Source organism: Chiloscyllium plagiosum, chromosome 1, assembly GCF_004010195.1.
Source record: "Chiloscyllium plagiosum isolate BGI_BamShark_2017 chromosome 1, ASM401019v2, whole genome shotgun sequence".
Taxonomy (NCBI): Eukaryota; Metazoa; Chordata; class Chondrichthyes; order Orectolobiformes; family Hemiscylliidae; genus Chiloscyllium; species Chiloscyllium plagiosum.
Window position 1 is genome coordinate 73595193 of NC_057710.1, and position 10986 is coordinate 73606178.

The 10986-nt window shown below is 42.1% G+C and overlaps 1 protein-coding gene and 1 long non-coding RNA gene across 3 annotated transcripts in view; one reads left to right on the forward strand and one right to left on the reverse strand.

The window, feature by feature from the left end:
• The window catches only part of LOC122549524, a 24706-nt gene extending 18305 nt beyond the window's left edge, over window positions 1–6401 (reverse strand). Inside the window, exons 1-2 of the long non-coding RNA XR_006311550.1 lie at window positions 6283–6401; window positions 3856–3946 (exon numbers count right to left, since the gene is read on the reverse strand). This is a non-coding gene — a long non-coding RNA (uncharacterized LOC122549524). The remainder of the gene's footprint in view (window positions 1–3855; window positions 3947–6282) is intronic.
• Window positions 1–10986, forward strand: part of ndufaf2 (NADH:ubiquinone oxidoreductase complex assembly factor 2) — a 145648-nt gene that overhangs the window by 73855 nt on the left and 60807 nt on the right. The gene's annotated exons all lie outside the window — the stretch shown is intronic.

A 10986-nucleotide genomic window follows, 5' to 3' on the forward strand; every position in this document is an offset into this window, starting at 1 on the left:
GTCACCATACTTGGAAAAAGGCTCTCCCTGTCCACCCGATCTAACCCTCTGATTATCTTATACATCTCTATGAAGTCACCTCTCAACTTTCTCTCTAACAAAAACAGTCTCAAGTCCCACAGCCTTTCTTCAGAAGACCTTCCCTCCATACCAGGCAACATCCTAGTAAATCTCCTCTGCACCCTTTCCAAAGCTTCTACATCCTTCTTATAATGCGGTGACCAGAACCGTACACAATACTCAAGTGTGGCCGCACTAGAGTTTTGTACAGCTGTAGCATAACCTCATGGTTCTGGAACTCGATCCCTCTATTAATAAAAGCTAAAACACTGTATACCTTCTTAATAACCCTGTCAATCTGGGTGGCAACTTTCAAGGATCTGTGCACCTGGACACAGAGATCTCTTTGCTCATCTACACCACCAAGAATTTTACCATTAGCCCAGTACTTTGCATTCTGGTTACTCCGACCAAAGTGAATCACCTCACACTTGTCTGCATTAAACTCCATTTGCCACCTCTCAGCCCAGCTCTGCAGCTTATCTATGTCTGTAACCTACAACATCCTTCGTCCCTATTCACAACTCCACCGACCTTAGTGTCATCTGCAAATTTACTAACCCACCCTTCTACGCCCTCATCCAGGTCGTTTATAAAAATGATGAACAGCAGTGGACCCAATACTGACCCTTGTGATACACACTGGTAACTGGACTCCGGGATGAACATTTCCCATCAACCACTACCCTCTGTCTTCTTTCAGCAAGCCAATGACTGATCCAAATTGCTATATCTCCCACAATCCCATTCCTCCGCATTTTGCACAATAGCCTGCTGTGGGGAACCTTATCGAACGCCTTGCTGAAATCCATATACACCACATCAACCGGTTTACTCTCATCTACCTGTTTGGTCACTTTGTCAAAAAAGTCAAAAAGGTTTGAGAGGCACAACCTACCCTTCACAAAACCGTGCTGACTATCCCTATTCAAATTATTCTTTTCTCGATGATTATAAATCCTATCTCTTATAACCTTTTCCAAAACTTTACCAACAACTGAAGTAAGGCTCACTGGTCTATAATTACCAGGATTGTCTCTACTCCCCTTCTTGAACAGGGGAACCATATTTGCTATCCTCCAGTCTTCTGGCACTATTCCTGTAGACAATGACGCTTTAAAGATCAATGCCAAAGGCTCGGCAATCTCCTCCCTGGCTTCCCAGATGATCCTAGGATAAATCCCATCCGGCCGAGGGGACTTATCTATTTTCACACTCTGCAGGATTTCTAATACCTCTTCCTTGTGAACCTCAATCACACCTAGTCTAGTAATCTGTATCTCAGAAATCTCCTCGACAACATTGTCATTTTCTAGAGTGAATACTGTTGAAACATATTTATTTAGTGCTTCCCCTATCTCCTCTGACTCCACACACAACTTCCCACTACTATCCTTGATTGGCCCTAATCTTACTCTCGTCATTCTTTTATTCCTTAAATACTTATAGAAAGCCTTAGGGTTTACCCTGATCCTATCAGCCAACAACTTCTCATGTCTCCTCCTGGCTCTTCTGAGCTCTCTCTTTAGGTCTTACCTGGCTACCTTGTAACCCTCAAGTGCCCTAACTGAGCCTTTACCTCTCATCCTAACATAAGCCGCCTTCTTCCTCTTGAACAGTGATTCCACTTCCTTCATAAACCACGGCTTCCGCGCTCTACAGCTTCCTCCCTGCCTGACAGGTACATACTTATCTCGGACTCACAGTAGCTTTTCCTTGAATAAGTTCGACATTTCGAATGTGCCTATCCCCTACAGTTTCTTTCTCCATCCTATGCTTCCTAAATCTTGCCTAATCGCATCGTAATTGCCTTTCCCCCAGCTGTAACTCTTGCCCAGTGGTATACACCTATCCCTTTCTATCACTAAAGTAAACATAACAGAATTGTGATCGCTATCACCAAAGTGCTCACCTACTTCCAAGTCTAACACTGGCCGGGCTCATTACCCAGTACCAGATCTGATGTGGCTTTGTCCCTTGTTGGCCTGTCTACATACTGTCAGGAAGCCCCCCTGCACACACTGGACAAAAACTGACCCATTTATAGTACTCGTACTATCGTGTTTCCAGTCAATATTTGGAAAGTTGAAGTCCCCCATGACTCTCTCACTCCTATCGAGAATCATCTTTGCCATCTTTTCCTCTACATCTCTGGAACTGTTTGGAGACCTATAGAAAACTCCCAACAGGGTGACTTCTCCTTTCCTGTTTCTAACTTCAGCCTATACTACCTCAGTTGACGAGTCCCCAAACATCCTTTCTGCAATTGTAATACTGTCCTTGACCAACAATGCCACACCTCCTCCTCTTTTACCATCTTCTCTGTTCTTAGTGAAACATCTAAATCCTGGAACCTGCAACAACCATTCCTGTCCCTGCTCTAACCATGTCTCCGAAATGGCCACAACATCGAAGCCCCAGGTACCAACCCATGCTGCAAGTTCACCCACCTTATTCCGGATGCTCCTGGCGTTGAGGTAGACACACTTCAAACCAACTTCTTGCTTGCCGGTGCCATCTTGCGTCCCTGAAACTTGAATTTGGATCTCCCTACTCTCAACCTTTTCTATACTTGAACTACAATTTTGGTTCCCATCCCCCTGCTGGATTAGTTTAAACCCACCCCAATAGCCTTCGCGAATTCTCCTCCCCCCAAGATATTGGTACCACTCTAGTTCAGATGAAGACCATCCTGCTTGTAGAGGTCCCACCTACCCCAGAAAGAGCCCCAATTATCCAAGAATCCAAAACCCTCCCTCCTGCACCCATCCCTGTAGCCACGTGTTCAACTCCTCTCTCTCCCTATTCCTTGCCTCACTAGCACGTGGCATGGGCAACAAACCAGAGACAACAACTCTGTTCATCCTAGCTGTAAGCTTCCATCCTCGCTCCCTGAATTTCTGCCTTAAATCCCCATCTCTGTTCCTACCTATGTCGCTGGTGCCCATGTGGACCACGACTTGGAGCTACTCCCCTTCCCCCTTAAGGATCCCAAAAACACGATCAGAGACATCACGAACCCTGGCACCTGGGAGGCAACACACCAACCGTGAGTCTCTCTCGTCCCCACAGAACCTCCTATCTGTCCCCCTAACTATGGAGTCTCCAATGACTACTGCTCTGCTCCTCTTCCCCTTTCCCTTCTGAGCAGCAGGGATAGACTCTGTGCCAGAGCCCTGTACCCCACTGCTTTCCCCTGGTAAGTCGTCCCTCCCAACAGTATCCAAAACGGTATACTTATTATTGAGGGGAATGGCCACAGGGGATTCCTGCAATGCCTGCCGGTTCCCTTTCCGTCCCCTGACTGTAACCCATTTGCCTTTTTCTTGTACGTTAGGAGTGACTACCTCCCTGAAACTCCTCTCAATAATCCCCTCTGCTTCCCGAATGATCCGAAGTTCATCCAGTTCCCTAACGCGGTTTTTAAGGAGCTGGAGTTGGGTGCAGTTACGGCAGATGTAGTCAGCAGGGACACTAGTGGTGACCCTTACCTCCCACGTTCTGCAGGAGGAACATTCAACTGCCCTAACCTCTATTCCCACTGTTCTAAATTCCCAAAGAGACTGTTGAAAAATAAGGAATAAAAAAAACTCGTTACCTTACCAATTTGGTGCACAGGTCCTTTTTGTTGGTTAGAGGAGGAGGATGGGTGGGAGACACTACCCGAGTAGTGTTTCGGGTAGCGCAACCACATAAATATATGACTTCCCAGAAGTCCTTCGCTCCTCCCTCCACCTCTCAGCAAATGGAGGCCCGACTCCCGAGATAAGTCCTTTTTAATGCAGGAAAACTCACCCTTCCCAGCAGCCCTTGCTTCACCTCTCCTCCTTTCCTTGCCGCTCTGGCAAAATGGAACATCATGGTTGTGAGTTTCGAAAGTGATCATCTAGAAGGACAAGGGCAGCAATTACATGGGAACTCAGCCACCTGCAAGTTCTCCTCCAAGTCACCCACCATCCTGACTTGGAAATATATCTCTGTTCCTTCAGTGTCTTTGGGTCAAAATTCTGGAACTCCCTTCTTTAAGACTTTGTGGGTCTACTACACCAAATGGACAGAAGCAGTCCAAGAAGGCAGCTCCCCACCAACTTTTAGGAGCAATTATGGATGGGCAATAAATGCTACCCCAGCCTGCAATACCCGCATCCCACAATTAAATAAATTTTAAAATGATTGTTGTAGGTTTGTACTTAAATATAAATATAAATTAAATATAAACTTGTGTGTAATGCATACTCACTTTTATACATTTTATGTATCTTTTATAGCGTGAAAACAGGAGCAAATTGGATTACCAATTCATATTGTTAGAAACACTTTGCCTGTTTCCTCAAGTGTGACAGAAGGAGCAATAGACCAGGTTTTGGAAGGTGGGCAAAAGCACCAATTTCCAGCATTGCTTGGATGTCCTGATGGATGCACAGAGTGGGACTTGCTGTGAATTCTTAGCCCAGCATACCAGCCTGCTCATCAGCTTTTGCAGATTTGGTTGTATGTCTGTGTGTGGTGGACCTTTGGCAGTGGAACAAGGAAAGCCACATGACTGCGTGGTGGTCAGAAGCAGGGAGAAGAGGCTTCAGATAATAGAGCTTCTGTAATTAGCAAGTACCAAGTAATCAGAGCTTGGAAGATGTCCTGTTGAGATGTGAAGACAGTGGAAGTTAAGTGAGGGAGAGAGGAGCAGCAAAAGAAATTGTCTTCATACAGGTAATAGCTGTGGTTGACTTCAAGAAGCTGGGAAACTCTGAAATCTCAGTAGTATTTGGTAGCTGCGAGTGGGATTGAAGGAAGCACACAAGCAAAGTTTGTTTGGCACAACTGAGAAACATTGGAATTTGGAAAATCCCAGAGGTACTGCAGCTTTGGGATTGGAGTGGAGCATAGACTTCAGAGAAGAGAGTGAATTACTAATACTAGCTGTCATTCAGACTGAGCGGCTGCTAAGGGAGTTTCAAAGTTAGATTGTTGAAAGTGAACAATAGGAATCCTTTGTAAAGAAGATAACGGTTTAATGAGGTTTAGTGACCCCAACATGTCACTATGTCTGCTAAGAAATCCGTGGAATTTATCTTGACCATATCTGCTATTTTAATGTGCCGTATGTTGGGTGTTTGACTGCAATTTGCCTCTGAATGTTAATTTTGAATGTTGCGCTTTTAAGTTGTGTATGCAAATAGTTCTTTTTTTACTTTTCTAACCTTGTTTGGTAAAGTTTAGTTTGTCTGTTTTACCTTTATTCTCTTAAGTACTGGGGATCTTAAATTTTACCTCTCACCAGACTATTGTCAGCATTGCTCATGATTTGTCAAATTAAATTGCCCCAAGTTAAAGAAAAAAATGAAATCATAGAATAGTTTTTGTTCATCTGTTTTGTGACAAGTGTGTAGAATAATGATCTCCTGGGCTGACATTGATCAAATTGAAGTAAATTGTGTGATTTAATAAAATAGTAATTGCTCAGTGAGATAAGGGTAAGGTCGATCTGCCTTATTTTCGACCATTCCAATAGTCTCCAGGTACAATGATAACCAAATTGTTGGTTAATTGTAACAAGGAAATTTTTTATGATTCAAAGTCACCTTTTCATCTCAAATAAAATGCTGCACCCACCACACACCATGTCTCAAATTAATCCTATGCTGTCTTCCAACAAGTTATTTTCTGTAAAACAAAGTAGTTTGAATGAATCAATGCCATCTCTTCTATCGTCTCCATGGGGAGTAAATTTCACAATTGATCATTAACTAAAACATATTCCAAAAGATTGGTTTTGAATTTACCCCCACTTCAAGTGCAGGCAATGCCCTGGGTTTTCACTATTTGTTTCAAATGCCAGAGTACACATCCTGAAAACAGATCTCAACTGTTTCAATTTTTGTTTTAAATGCTTTTGGAGGGCCAGATAGCACTATATTAGTGCACTGGCTTTTTGCCTGGAAACTATGTTCATATCCAGATAAAACTGACAACATGAATAATTACTGTCCTGTTGGTTGAATGAATCCTGTATAAAATGAGTTTCATGCAGTCAAAATCCCAGTTGTTAACACACATGGGTCATACCACAAAATTGAGACTAACTGACATTATCGAATGTGGTATTCTGTCAACAAGTGCTCAGACAAAGTGACTTTCAGAGATGATACCGAATCATTTCATAGCATTCTAAAGTGTATTGTTGAAAATTTATGGTGATATAAAACAGGAGGAACTAGTACTTACAATAGCTTACATGTGAAAATGCTCTCAGAAACAAAGTACAACTGTCTTGATTGCAGATTGGATAGACTACTTTCTGTAATCTGCAGAACGTGTTCTTTCAGCTGTTGTGATTGGCTGACCATCAGATTTGAATACCTCAGTCGGGGCCCCTCCACATATTTTAAAGCAAATTTTGAATGAGCCCTCTATTAACAACTATAGTGTAGTCTCCAGCAGGTCTTGCTCTGGAATAATTCTCATGATGATGAATTGATTCACTGTCCTTTGTTCCCTATTCCAACAGAGAACCTGCAGGAGATTGGACTATAGCCACAGTAACACTATCCTCCTGTGTCATCATCCAAGCAAAAAAAAATTTGCATAAGGAACAAGATGCCACACAGTGCCTTACAAAAATGTAATGGAAATATCTAAAGTAAATAAATGAGGGCAAATGAAAATCACTGTGAATTTGGTTAATATAGCAACATTTTGATACTGTGTCGAAAGGGATACTTGCTGAGCTGTAGTTCACAACTTGCACATTGAGTACACTGGTAAGGATTTGAAATTTTTCTAACAATTATTCATTAAGTTAGAGAGACAGCAATGAAAAACATAGCTGCTTCGACGTAACTGTGTCACATTACAATGGATCTTTTCGGACATCTCTGTGGCATTAATCCAGTGAAAACAGAGTCTGAACAAAGCAGCTATTTTGCAACCTCTATCATAAAATGAGCTTGTACTGGCACTATTTTAAGCTTGTATTATAATATTTGGAGGAAACTAGCATGTCAGTGAAACTTTAACCTCTAGTTCATGGGAGGACCATGTAAATTGGCATGCAGAGAAGGAAAAAGCCAAATTTAGGGTACTAAACTGTATCTTGTTATTTTGTGGTGGTGAGGGATTGTGTGGAACAGGATTGGAAAGTTGATGGCTATCTGCTTCCCAGGAAACAAAATAAAGTGATGGAAATTTGTGTGGCACTGAAATTACATGCTTCTGCTACTGTCAAGTTGCACAGAAATGGTCTCCTTCAGCTTTCGAACAGCATGTTTGACCAGTACGTGGCAAGCTACATGAGGTAATTCAGAATCTCCCTTCTCAGATGCAGCCAGCAGTATTGTGTTTCTGGAACAAACAGCAATCAGCACAGATTGAGTACTGTACTAGAATTCATTAGTCTACAAGTTTTCTTCAACTCTTCATGAAAATAATTGTGAGTAGAGGATAGCATTTGTGATGATGGAAAGAGCAAGCCTGAAGAGAAACAATGAGCAGAATTTAATGCTCCTCCCATCCAACAGCAGATTTGGAGAAGGGTGGGCATTTAAACAGGAGGGCAGGAGCCACCTATTTGCTTCTAGCTGATTAGGTTCCAGGTTGAGAAAGGATGTGGATAGCATTCCTGCCCAGAAGATAATTGATGTCCTTATGTGGACATTTAATGTCCCTGAAGGATCTCATCATATTACCACGTGGAACTGTTCCAGAGAATGGTCCCTTGTTCAAAGGTATGACTAAGTGCTTGATTGAGTAATCATTTAAAGGTGGGGAGCCCACGACAGTCACCCATGTCATTTTTTTCTGATCTCACTCTAACCCAGCAAAAAAAAAAGGCAAGCAGGCATCTTCCACATAACCGCCATTCACGATTACCTGTGGCCTGGGTTACTCAGTGATCGGAGATCTTTACTGGCTATATTACTGGCAGTGCCACAACTCTAGTGATGTTGATGGACAGTTGGGAGCTGCTGACTTCTGAGTAATCAGTGGTTCTTGGTGAAATTTCTGCCTCGAAGTTCAAAATCCCAGAGGAGGCTCGTCGCTAGCCAGTTAAGTGCCGAATGGACACTTAAATCTGGTGGATCTTCATCAATAGAGTCAACACGGGGCTTGCACTATTTCTCTAGACAGTGAGCAGGACCCATGTCACAACGTTAAAGTCTACCCAGTGTCTAGATTAACCTGTATCAGTAATGCCTTAAGAAGTTATAATTGTGTTGGGAACTTAAAGTGTAGTGTCTTGAAACTTGCAATAGTTATGCAGAAAGATATGATGGTGATTAGATTGAAAGTAAGAACTTAACCTAAATGTCAGGTAGTGTCCTAAATTGTAATATTGAGGCCAAAGAACCGCAACCCAAAACTTGAGATGACAGTGGAGTTTCAATTCTCTCTTGGTGTTCATTACTGTTTAAAAGTATCCTACAATGATTTTTGATTATTTACAGTAAGGAGCCACTTTCTGTTGCATTTAAACTTCAGCAGAACTTCAATGAATGTCAAAACTACACTCAGTCCATCAATGATCAGCACGATAACAAATTGTACTGTTGTACTAATTGGTGTAGAAGTAGAGCTTTGCTTTTGGCTATCAACTCGGCATTACTGTGGGAATATTGCAATGTGTTTGGAAAAATAATGGTTTAATTTAATTTTTCGAGATATCATTCGCAGCAACTTGATAATGCCTATAACATAATAACAGAACCAAGAGTACTTCACAGAAGTATAATAAAACAAAGTACGATGCTGAGCCACATAAAAAGGTATTCTCGAATCATAGAGTCATACACCATAGAAATAGACCCTTTGGTCCAACCAGATATCCTAAATTAATCCAATCCCATTTGCCAGCAGTTGACCTATATCCCTCTAAACCCTTCCTATTCGTATACTCATCCAATGCTTTTTATATGTTGTAATCGTAACCGCCTCCATTACTTCCTCTAGCAACTCATTCCATACACGCACCACCCTCTGTGTGAAAAAGTTTAAATCTTTTTCTTCTCATCTTAAACTTATGCCCTCTGGTTTTGGACTCCCCCACCCCAGGGAAAAGACCTTGTCTATTTATCCTATCACTGCTCCTCATGATTTTATTAACCTCTTTAAGATCATCCAATGCTCCAAGGAAAACAGCCCCAGCCTATTCAGCCTCTCCCTGCAACTTAAACCTTTGCAATCCCAGCAACCTGCTTGTAAATCTTTTCTGCACCCTCTCAAGTTTCACAACATCCTAGAAGGGTGACCAGAATCATACACAGTATTCTAAAAGTGGCCTCACCAATGTCCTGTACAACCATAACATGTCATCCCAACTCTATAATCAATGTTCTGACCAATGAAGTCAAGTACCAACAGCCGCCTTCACCACCCTGTCCATCTGCAATTCCATTTTCAAGGAACTATGCATCTGCACTCCTTGGTCAGCAACATTCCAGAGGGCCCTCCCATTAACTGTGTAAGTCCTCCCTTGGTTTGCCGCACCAAAATGCAATACCTCACATGAATCTAAATTAAATGCCACTCCTCAGCCCATTTGGCCCATCTGATCAAAAGATTATCTTCTTTATTGTCCAATCCACCACCAATTTGACATCATCTGCAAACTTAATAACCATGCCCCTTATATTCACATCCAAATAATTTATATGAATAACAAAAAGCAGTGGACCCAGCGGCACACTGCTGGTCACAGGCCTACAGTCCAAAACATACCCCTTTAAGCACCACTAACTGTCTCCTTCCTTCAAACCAATTTTGTATCCAATTGGTTTGCTGCCCCTGGATCCCATGTGATTTAACCTTACTAACCAGCCTACCATTCAAAAACTTGTCAAAAACTTTGCTAAAGTCCATAGAGACAACATATACCACTCTGCCTTCATCAATCATCTTTGTCACCTCTTCAAAAAACTCAATCAAGTTAATGAGAAAAGATTTCCTACGCACAAAGGCATGTTAACTATCCCTAATCAGTCCTTGCCTTTCCAAATGCATGTAAATCCTGTCGCTCAAAATCACCTCCAACAATTTACCCACCTCTGACATAAGGCTGACTGGTCAAAAGGTCCCTGACTTTTCCTTAGAGCCTTTCTTAATAATGGCACAATGTTAGCCAGCCTCCTGTCTTCTGGAACTTCACCCGTGGCTTGTCAATGATACAAATATCTCACCAACATCTCAGCAGGGCCCAGCAACATCTTCCCTAACTTCCCACAATGTCCTGGCAAACGCAGACATGGTGGTTATTAAGGCATTTAACACGCTTGCCTTCACTGCTCTGGAGTTGTACAGGACGTTATTAGGCTGTACAGGACATCGGTGATGAATCTTCTGGAGCAATGTGCAGTTGTAGTCACCCTGCTACAGGAAGGGAATTATTAAATTAGAGAGAGATCAGAAAAGATCTATCAGGATGTTGCTGGGAATGGAGAGTTTCAGTTATAAAAATAGGCTGGATAAGCTGGGACCTTTCTCACTGGCGTATAGGAGATTGAGGGGTGATCTTAGAGATTTATAAAATCATGAAGGGCATAAATAGGTTGAATAGTAAGGATATTTTCTCTAGGCTGAGAGAGTTCAAATCTCTGGGGAATAATTTTAAGGTGAGGAGGGAAAGTTTTTAAAAACGACAAGAGGAGCAACTTTTGTTACACAGATTAGTTTGTGTGTCAAATGAACTTCCTGAGGAAGTGGTAGATGCAGATACATTTAGAACATTTAAAAGACATTTGGATAAGTTCATGAATTGGAAAGGTTTGGAGGGATGTAGGCCAAACACAAGCAACTGAGACTAGTTTAGCTTGGGAGTATAGTTGCTGTGGACTAGTTGGACCAAAGAGTCTGTTTGCATGCTATATGAATATTTGAACACTATTTGAACTCAGATTTCACCAGTTTCCTCATTTCCCCTCCCCCCACCCTGTCTCA